Source organism: Anastrepha obliqua, chromosome 4 (assembly GCF_027943255.1).
Source record: "Anastrepha obliqua isolate idAnaObli1 chromosome 4, idAnaObli1_1.0, whole genome shotgun sequence".
In the NCBI taxonomy this organism is placed as follows: Eukaryota; Metazoa; Arthropoda; class Insecta; order Diptera; family Tephritidae; genus Anastrepha; species Anastrepha obliqua.
Genome location: NC_072895.1, coordinates 102,774,334 through 102,785,749, shown reverse-complemented (window position 1 = coordinate 102,785,749; position 11,416 = coordinate 102,774,334).

Sequence of the window (11,416 nt, the reverse complement as noted above, 5' to 3'; positions counted from 1 at the left end):
ATTTCCCTACTTTCCCTGTTTCTCAACAAAATAAAAAAAAACTCCCATTCATCAAACCCAAAAACTTATCCTTTCCATCCTTACTTCCGCGCAATAGTCAGCGCATTATTTGCATTGTGGCTCTAAAAGAAGCAAAAACAAAGAAAAACACAAGTTGTACATTGCATCAGTAGCGCCAGCAAGAGGAAGCGGGCAATCGCGATAATAGTGCAGACACACCAAATTTAGCTAAGTCCTCAACCATCTGTGCGATACTTCTGGCAGAAAAATGTGAAACATAGATTGCGCTCCAAGCAGTAAGGGTCGTTGTTCCTAAGCAACGACAGGTGGGCATTCCCACTATTTAGGACAGGTAACGGCAGGCTAATCACCTACCCTGTCAGAAATCAAATAGATTAACGAAACCAACGCAAGACAAATCTTGTCGAGGCCCTATGCTCGTGAGAGGAGTGAACAAGGAAAAAAATAAGCTGTTTTTGTATATGAAACAAAAAAAGATGGCACTGCCAAAGCGCCAAATTTTAACCAATGAATTGACTGTCTGTTAAATTTGCCGACCGCATATAAAGTACATGACAGGTAATTCAGAAATCGAAAATGTGGTTCAAGAGAAGATAAGTTTTACTGCGAAGCCGATAAAATGGCCCTTAGTCTATGCGTGTATAAAATCCAAAGCAAGGAGTGACAAGTGCTCCGATTGCTTGAAAAAGTCATTATTGCCCCTTAAGTAAGTAAGCTCGCTTCACGTCAGGTGCCGATTTCCAACTGGGTATATGTGAGCTTGCATTGTGTTTTATGCTTTGGATACATATTTACATAAGTGGTTAAGAGTTTGAAAATTTATTTGTGGTTCAAAAACTTGGCTGATATTCTCAGTGCGGGTTATCGCTAACTTTATTTGTATTGTGTGTGAAAGTAGAATTAAAAGTTTCTTTAAAAGTTAAACATTTGATTTGCTTTATTTCTGATCTTTTCTATAAATTAAGTTTACCTTAATTTATTTAATGCTTTAAAGTGTTTTAAAATCAATGATAAGCCAAGCAGACGCTTGCCAAAGGAAGAAACTTACCAGCAGTCTTGCAGCTTCTGAGGGTGGATAATGTTTGTCATGTCTTGTATATGTATATGTGCATGTGTATGTATGAGAAAATAATATAATTGTACATAAGGGTGTCAATACCCGGACATGGGGTGCGCCGGCTATTAAAGCGATAAAGACATTAGTTGGATGAAGTTGGCAACATTATTTTGTTATTTTTATTTATTTTCTGTTTTTTCGTGTCTGCTTGTATTTTTGTGCAGCGGGACGGTATATTTTTGAATAAATCCATGTGATTAATTGTTTCTTCTCACTTCAGTGGGCAGAGCTTACCGTTAATACGCATAAAAAATTAAATGTGAACATTAGAGTGGGTGGACTTGTGGAGATGAAACAAACTTTGAATAATCACATAGCAAAAAATAATAAAATAATGTCACAAAAGTGAGTCAGACAACGAAGGTTGAAGGTTAATTTCGAGTGTGATAATTTTCAAAGTCAGTAAAGTTCTTAAGCACTAAAGATCAAAGCGTGAAAAAATTCTTTTTCATAAAAACATCTAGTTATTTGTAAGGCGTAGGTTAGGTTGAGGTGCTGTTGAGGCGCTGTTACCTTACAAAGGGTGTATGAGTGCTTCATTTCTCTAATAAGAGTATGTGAAAGAAATTATTGTTTAACTTTTAAAAATAAAACACTTTATGAGAACTATTTTATACAAGATGTAAAGGTCTAGGCTTAAAGTGGGCTTACATTACTGGCCTTGTTTTGATTTACTTTAAATGTTTCTATGGTCAAATGAAAGCTTTGAATGCTGTCAGAACAATCGGCATGAAACGAAACGACGCGTGAATTGGAAATATCAAAGACTGACAAAAAACTGTCGTATAAAAGACTGCGCTATTCGATGCTTTAAGGGGACAGATACCTGTAAACGGCTATACTTTTTCTGATTTTCATTAAAGTGATTTAAAATGAAGAAGTCAATATATTTTTTGCAAAATTGGCATACAGTTTATTTATACATTAGAATAATATAAAACTTTTTTCTTATTTTAATCATTTAAAATGGCGGATGTACACTCAATTCTACCAGAAAGGTCGCAGCGGGGCTTCTCAATCGGCGGGCATTGTAGCATCGGCGTCAGTGACTTGAATACAAAAAACCAAAAATTTTTTTGTTTATAAATGTCATAATTTATGATAATATATGAATTAAAAAAAAATTAAAAAAAAAAATTCGCGGAATAAAACGCTTCAAAAAAAAAAGAAGAATTTTGGGGCGAATTTTCCTATTATTTTTGTTTCGAAAAAATTATTTTTTCCAAAAATTTTCGAAAACTTGCAAATTCCCATAGAAAGTAATATCATAAAAAAGATGTGTGCAAAATTTCAAGGCGATCGGTCAATAACTTTTCGAGTTATCGTGTACACGAATTCGAAAAATACGAGTATAGTTTTGAGAAAAACGCGTCTAAAGTTTGAATACAACGTAACTATACCTCTCCCAGTGCTCGAAAGTAAAGAATAGAGTCGTCACGGTTGACGATCTATAGTATAAGAAATACTTAAATTTACGTTCTAAAATTTTTTTTACATATTCTTAAATTATTATATTAACATTTTATAAAAAAAATTTTTTTTCCGAAATTTTACAGGTATTTGTCCACTTAAAACGCTTCAAGAATGTGAAGCAAAGCCACCAATTAGCCAACATTTATTTATTACAGTACATTTCTATTCTTCTTTTGACAGTTGACGAAGCAAAGCAAGCGTGCATTGGACTAGCACGTTAAGGCTTTCTCGAAGCCACTATGAAAAGAAGAAAAGTAACAGATGAAAGGTTTTGGTCTAGATTCATATAGGAAGAGGAAGAAACCTCCGCTATGAGTTATTTGAGGCTAGTAAATTCAGAAATGAAATTCTTTTATATGATTTAGTTTCCGCTATTGCGACAATTCTTCTATTGAAATCAAAAAATAATAATAATGACGAATATTTTCTCTAACTAATATAACAAAGTTATCTAAATTCCTTCATATAAAAATCGCATAGTCCAAAGTTTTTGAAAAAATTTTAATAATAAATAAATAATAATTTACTTTATTTAAATTTTAATAATTTAATATTTATTTATATATCGCTCATTTATTTCATAACTAAAAAAACCAAAATGTCACGAAAAAACGGCTGGAAAGTTGTCAATTCAAGTAAAGTAAATTCTTATTTTCATCTAATGCGGCATTGTTAAAAGATATCGCCATGCATTTTTTATACAGCCTAAAAGAAGTGCTTGCGGTCGCATACTTATCTAAATTTTTTTTTTTCATTTTGACAGTATTGAAGTAAAGGAGCGATATTGAGATCAAAATAAAATGTTTTACAGCATCAATTTCATTACTTAATAGCCATACCTCGTATACGAGTATCAATCAAGGTATTCAGTTCACTGAAAGCGAGTTCGAAGTACCTCACTGGTAAACATTTTCTCACTAAGTTAATATGGATGGTCTCCAAGCCTTGGTGGGCCTTCCATATTGGAGAATGGCAGCTACTGTAACCTAATTTGAATAGCATAATGCCCACAATGATGGAGCAGGAAATTGTATGTTCAATGAACTAGCTAGGCAGAGTTCTCACGAGTTGGTTTCTCCGGGCAAAAAAGTGTAAGGAGGATTTCTTTAGCAGCTACTTAGTTTAGACTCCGAATTGCTGAGAAAATACTAAACATGCAATAATTTCCTCCTTGACAATCTACATATTTTCCTTCCCTTCTTTTCTTCCTCCTTCGTGTTACTCTTAAGATATCTGTTGTTATTGTTGTTGTTGTTCTTCTTGTTGAAGTGGTTGAATATTATCACTGAAATACTCCTAATTAGTGATCAGCACAGTTTTACTACCACTGCCTCGTGTGATAATGTCTTTTTTTTTGTTTTTTTGTTTCCAAGTCAGATCCATTTAGTGAGGTCCAAGTATAACAGCAAATCCTTTATCTCGATGTGTGAGATCTCCTTAATTTGCTGTAGGAAAGGCTTACCAAAGGAGCGCAGTTGTGCTCTAGCTGGCCCGGACATTCACATAAATAGTGGAAAAGACTTTCCTTCGCCCCTTCTGCTTGACAGCTCCTGCAGATGGGATTGAAGGGGAGGTTGAGTCTATGCAGCCAGACTCCCCTACTTTCCAATGGCCTGTAAGGGTTGCAGTGATGCGTGAGATGTTTGGTCGAGAACATCCTAACAGATCATTTGTCCTTTAGATTTTGTATGACGGCCATGTGTTTTTTGTTGTAATACATGTAGTTAGTTGCTTCCATCTTCTTTCGGCTAAATCAAGATAGTGTGAAGCAATGAATGCTTTTAATGTGTTCAGTTCTCAATACCCCGTATATTCCTATGACCGGGAAGTCTAAGGCTATTATAGCTGCTTGACTGTCTGAGAAGATAGCTACTCTTGCACCAACTTCCTTATAGAGCTTTAGTGATTTGCATGCTTCTCTGATCGCTAAAAGTTCTGCCTGGAACACGCTGGCATAGTCAGAAAGACGAATTGACTGAGATAGGTTGAGTGGCTCCGAATGGAAGCCAGCCCCCACACCACAGTTCATCTTAGAACCATCGGTATAGATTTCGATATCGTATCTTCCAATCACCTTCCCTTTGCTCCATTCGGCTCTCGGTGGAAAACGTACCGAAAAGCCTTTCTTGAAGTTAAGGTCGAGGACTGTGTAGTCTGATGTGTTTTTGAGCAGCGAGGGTCCCTGTAGGAGGATCTTACTGTGACCGTACGATATCTGAGTGTGAGTTCTTTGAAACAATTGGCTTAATCTTGGCTTCTGTTTAAGGAAAGTCTTGAAGTTCTTTACTTTTATTTTTATTAAATGTCACCTCGCTTTTGTGTTGGGTTTTCAATACTGCGCAATTTTTTTTAATTCCGACATCTCAGAGTTAATGCGTTTGAAAGTAAAAACAAAAACGGGATCGAAATAAAGTGCACGATTCATTTTGATTTCAATTTTTCAGAATTGAATTAAAGATCAGTAATGAAATTCACTAAGATATTTTAATGATATTCGCATTTTTATCTTTCCTTAAGCATAACTACAATTTTAACGGCTTTGCTTTTCTGTAACCCTTTTCATAACAAGAATCGATAAGACAAAATCAGCTGTTTTGATTAAAAAGTCGATTCTCGCAAACTAGACGCAAATAATATTGGTGTGGTTAGATTCAATGAGAAAATAAGAATTAGCGGTGCCAATTGGAAAATTACATTAACAAAATTTTATCAGGTACTTGGCTTATGATTTATCGCATGGAGAGGATATAGTGAGCCCTCAAACTGTTTCAGCCTTTCATTTGGCTGCAGGGGAGTTCAAAAAACTCGTCCGGTTAACTCCAGAATTTCTCAGTTTGACAGTCAATATAGGTAGAACAGGTAATTCTTATCATCTTCAAAATTCTGATTTTATATTACTATATTAAACTAACTACTTGCGATTTTTTGAAAGTGGATGCTATCAACGACCAGTAGGTGAGCAATGAGGACAGTGTACTTTGCCCAGCTTCTGAAGAGGAAGATGAGACGGCGGACCACTTCCTGTGCGTCTGCCCCGCCTTCGTTCGAATGAGGTTTGAGGTCTTTGGCACTGATGTGTTAAGAAGCGACCACCTTGGCTCCTTGGCACTACAAGATCTACTCAGATTTCTTCGGAGGTCGGGTAGATTTAAAGAAAATTAAAAGGGAATTCAAGTGTAGTACAATGGACTTAATTAATGCCTAAGTGTTGCACTTGCTATTTATCCCGACAAAAAAACCAAAAAAAAAAAAAAAAAAGGGCAATGAGGTACATTCCTGAGCTAGTCGAGCGTTAACCGTAGCTTACATCGTAATATACAGATGGATGCAGTCGAACGATCTTTGGCTTGCGTAAGGGTGAGGTTTCCTATGACCTAAGTAGTACGGCAGGCTGCCAAAGAAATTTTTGATTGAGTTAGTTGTCTGTCGCGCGGTATCATTTATCAGTTGTCGATGCCATCAACATTGTACAAAATGTTTTAAGTAAACATTAATTTCAAATAAATACTTTTTTTATTTTACTTATTTTGGATAATTGAAGAAAACACCCAAAGTTGAATTTAACAGCTTGGCTAGTATACATATGTTAGGTTAGGTTAGGTTGAGTGCCTGTCTTCCGACACACTTAGGACTCAGCAGTACCATTGTGATACCACTGGAGCGCGGCTTTTACCCTCCTGAATGTTCTCTAAACCAACCAGTGGATTTAATAAATTTTGTTAATTTCGATAGCCCTATTTAAGAGACCTCTTCAATGCTGTCAAGAAAAGCGAATCCGAGTGTGGGAAGCCTTTTCTGTATAGAGCAATGTATGTACACAGAAGATGATCCACAGTTTCCTCTTCTTCAGTATCTTTACAGATTTGACAAAAGTCATTACATACATATATGGTACTCCCAGTCTATGTATTTGCATGCTTTCCAATAAGTCAATGCTTTGTTAGTACCCCATACCCCGTTTCTCATATCCTGTTTCCTAAGATTCGGTAGCTCATTTTGATATTTAATTTGACATAGATGCCAGTCTCTATCAGTGTTAGTTAACATAAGTTTGTGAATAGCGCAATCGTTAGTGCAAACGAAAAATGTAGCAGATAAAAATAACAATTGTAGAATCGTTTAAAGTTATTGCATTGCAGAATAGGCCTAAAAAATTCGAAATCGGAAGAATTAAATGTTTGGATTTTGGGGTTTTTTTAATACTATATATGCCTAACTATTTTGAAAAATTCTTAAATTAATATACTTACTTTTTAATCTATGATCTCTTAGGCAGATCTTCGTAAGCCACTCAATCGGAGAACCAAGCAATTGACCCGGCCTAATGTGGGTATATACATACATGCATACATAAGTATTTATTTACATTTGCTTATGGAGTAAAAAACGAAAAATTAAACGCTCAATTTAGGCTGCCTGTCAAGCACAATGCATACGAGAGTGCGTACGTGCGTGTATGTGCGTGTATTTGGCAAAAGTGGCAACAAATGCAACCCTTTTCTCGAATGGAGCTTCAAGTGGATTCGAGCGGAGCGTACGAGTTGCTTAATCTTCGCCAATTTTGTGGCAACATTTGTTTACCGTACCATTCATAATACAGATGCAAATAAATATGTATGCACGTGTCTGTATGTTATAAATCATCTATTTAATATTTGTTTAAATACTGGTATTACAGTCAAATAAACATTCATAATAACGTCGACCAAAAGCCACACTTGTACTACTATACTTATAAATGGATCCACATTTTGCATACATACATTCGTACACACATACATACATATCTATGAATAATAGCATGCTCCTTAGCACATCCTTTTCGGATGGCTTCTATTTGATTAGGTACCTAAAGACTTGAGTACGTGATTAAGGGTTTGGAAAGATTAATATACATATGTACATACATACATAAGTGCGTATATAAGTAATTTGCCTAAAGAAAATAGGAAGGATAAACGAAAGTAATTTTCAAAACACCAAAATGATATGAAATGAATGAGCTGCCCTGAAGTTAGTTCCTTTTTTTATACATATTATACATATACATATATAAGTACATATACGTACATACATACATAAATATGCACATGTGGGGATTCGCTACTTAACTATGCCATAAAATAAAGTCATTGTTCTCCAACGAGACGTATTTTCTGCTCTAAGAATTAGAATTAGAAGGTAACTAAGATAACTTAAAAGGCAGAGAAGAAGTTGCCACTTGAGAATCTACCAGTATATTTAAGCTGTCGATATGTCATTTTCATATCCATCCATATTCATTCTAATCTACTCATCCGCAACAAAACCATCTTTGTTATGAGTGGCGCACCCAATTCAGCTTAAAGTAAACTCTGGTAAAGTGGAACTTGCTATCTTCATAAAAAATAAAAAAATAAAAATCTTTATTGCGTTTTCACTAATTTTTTAAAATTATTCGCGGACCAAAAGCTGAGCAAATAATCTCGACGATGTTCCTCTCGCATACCCCAAATCAGTAGTATTCCACAGAAAATGTATGGCGAATATTTTATGCTATTACAACACCAATTTGAGATAGCAACGATATGAGTAAACTTTCGAAACCGGTCATATCGGGTGGTTCAAATTATTATTTACCTATTTTACCTACAAGGTGAAGTCCAAAATAAACAAGACTGAGCTAAAATAGAAAAGACAGGCGCTTTGTTCTTATAACTTCGAATTTATTTACTCAAAATAGTCTCCTCTGGCCTCGATACATTATTTTGTGCATTCTAAAAGCTTTTCGAAAGAGTGTTTCAGGAACGAGTATTGCCCGGAATGTCCTTCAAGATGTCGATACAAGCTTTTTGCATGGCCTCTACGGACGCAAAACGTTTTCTTTTTATGGCCAAATGCAATTTTCCGGATAGGTAGAAGTCACAGGCACCAATATCAGACGAATACGGTGAGTGATTGACGGTTAAAATGCGATTTTTAGTCCAAAAATCAGTCACAAGAGTGGATTGATGAAACGTTGCATTATCATGCAATAAGCGCTAGCTTCCTCCTTCGCGGTATTCAGTGCGAATTCGATGAATGCGATGCAACAAACGCTTCAGAACGCCAAGGTAGAAAATTGCATTGACGGTTTGGCCTATTGGCACGAACACTTTGCTTACAATTCCCTTGGAATTGTAAAAACAAATGAGCATCGACTTGACTTTTGATTTCCAAATACGATTTTTTTGGTGGTGGCTCGCCTGGGGTCTTCCATTCGGCACTTTGACGCTTAGTTTAAGGTTCATGTAAACCACTTATGAACTCTGATACGAGATAGACAATTATCGCCATAAACGTTTTTCATCAATTCAAATGTTTCGGTTCTTTGTTCATAACTTATTTTTGTACCGATGTCACAAACGTACTGACACTTTGGACGCAATAACTTCGCTTCCACTCATAGAGGGACTTAAGCCGACTGATATTTTTTTTGAGGAGCCTTTTCATGGCACAAATACACTCAGAGAATTCCCATTGCCTGTCGAGGGCCGACCGCTATTAGAGAAAATGGTAGTCTCGCACCAACCAGTGACTACGGCGGCCGTCTAAAAAAAAATAGATATGACTTTGTCAGAAATCACAATGTTTGGTGTCTCTAAGAGTATCTCAGAAACTGCATGAACGATATTGACTTGATTTGGATGGTAATCTACAAGAAGCGACCAATTATAGATACTGCGATGAGTTGTTTGGCATGGTGCGTCATCCTGAAATTCGAGATCGCTCATGTTTTTATCTTCAGATTAAGTTCACAAAAAGTCCGGAATTATGGATCTGTAGAGCTTACCGTTGATTCGATACCAGTGGCAATACCGAAATGTAATGGGCCACAAATGCCAAACTGCCATTGTTTGTTGTTGCCTTGGCTTCTCCATAATCGCGTGCTAGTTTTCCGATCGCCAGATATGGTAATGTGTATTGTAGAGTTGATTCTTTCTTATTTTCAATAAGCGCAGCTCAGTTTGAAAATAAGCTACCCCCTTCAATCAGCATCAGATTATAGCTTAATTTTTCGCAAGTAAGTATCTAGGTTTATCGCAAAATTCAGATTATATATGTACTAGATTTCAGAAAAAGCCGATCGCAAAATGGGCAGTAACATAAAGACAGTTCTCTGAAGTACTAAATTTATATTTCTTCACTTGTTCCGGCTACCAAAATTTACCAGCATCTTCCAAGCGGAACTGCTAGGGGTTGAGAAGGTTTGGAAGGCAGTGGGGAAATAACTGTAAATGTGTATAGAAGCGAACATTTTTGTACTCCACTTACCAAGGAGCGGAAAGCTGCATTGAGGTGGAATAAAAAACACAAATTGGCAATGCTGTCCAAGGACTTCTTTTCGAGAAGGTCAAGAAGATATTTTTTCAGTTAAACGGGTGCGATGGTACGGCATTGGTCGCTAGATGAACATCTGGCTTAAAGGTTCTTTCCACACAACACTGGGTATCGTAGCTGGAAACTCGAGGAGAGGAAGAAAATAGTTAATAACTATCTCTAAGAGAGCCCAGCCTTGGCACATAATATACATCAGACACTCGAGAGCTGCTTACAGCAAATTCTAATGGATATCTTTAAGTGCTCTTTGGTAAACAGACGAGCGCATGCAGCTTCATTGATATGCCCAAAGGGTTTGAAGATATTCTAACCAGGACAAAGCATGTGTATCAAAATGGAGGTTGGGACCTGGGTTAGTTACTCAGGCGACGAGACTATGCTCCCCCTAACACACCAAGTTCATTACATATACTTACGAAAGAGGACTAACAAACAGGAACATGTTATAACGAGAGCCCCTATAGTGGTCAGTGTAGGCCAGAGAGTTGCGACGGGTACCTAAATTTTGTGTATACTCGATCACTTACTCGGACTTTGTACGAGTATGATCAGTCGTTAATAAGTCAGATCGTTCAGTAACAAGTAATGGCCGTTAGCTCATTGTGCACGACGATTGCGACAACACATTAATGCCCGCTCCATCCACCAGAGTGGCGTTAGCGTGAACGAGTATAGAAAAGTTATATGTATCATACAGGCTCGCTGTCACTACAGTCAAAGCTCGAAACGTTCTTTGGCGCGAGCCACTCGAGACCTTAGAATATTGTGTGATTTTGGTTAACTAATACATTAACCAGCGATCATTGGATGCATTTGCTAATTTTTCAAGCTGTGCCATTCATTCAGGGCAGTAATTGATCAGCGGCCATTCAGTGCGAGATTTATAATCGTAGTTATTGGTCAGATACAATAGAACTCATTTCTGAACAAATTGCAAATGGTACTTACCATTTGTCATGCCACCGAAAGGGCAAAAGTTTTGTTTGGGAAGTGGTTGCTGAAATCCTAAAGTCGGATGATACTGTTGTGGCAGGTTTTGCTTACTGCCGCACTTGTTGTAAAGACCTGAGGTATACCGAAAGCCAAAAATCCAATTCGAATCGCCACAAGTGCTGCAAAAACATTAATGAATTGCAAGTTTTGAAACCTGTCAGAGCATTGGACAAAAATGAGGCCGTTCAGAAATGCACGTTTTGGGTCATTCAAGATAGCTAGCCCTTTTCGGCAGTAAATGGTACAGACTAGCTGTAGCCACAGTCAAGGCTCGAAATGTTTTGTGGCGCGAGCTACTCGAGACTTTGGAGTATTGTTTGTCTTTACATGCATTTGTTGAACAACTGCTAGTTGTCGTGCTATTCTTTGCATGCATACCTAACAAGCCTTTGCCACGACGCATACACAAAAATACAAATCAGCAATCGTGCCAGCTACACAAACTCGAAAATA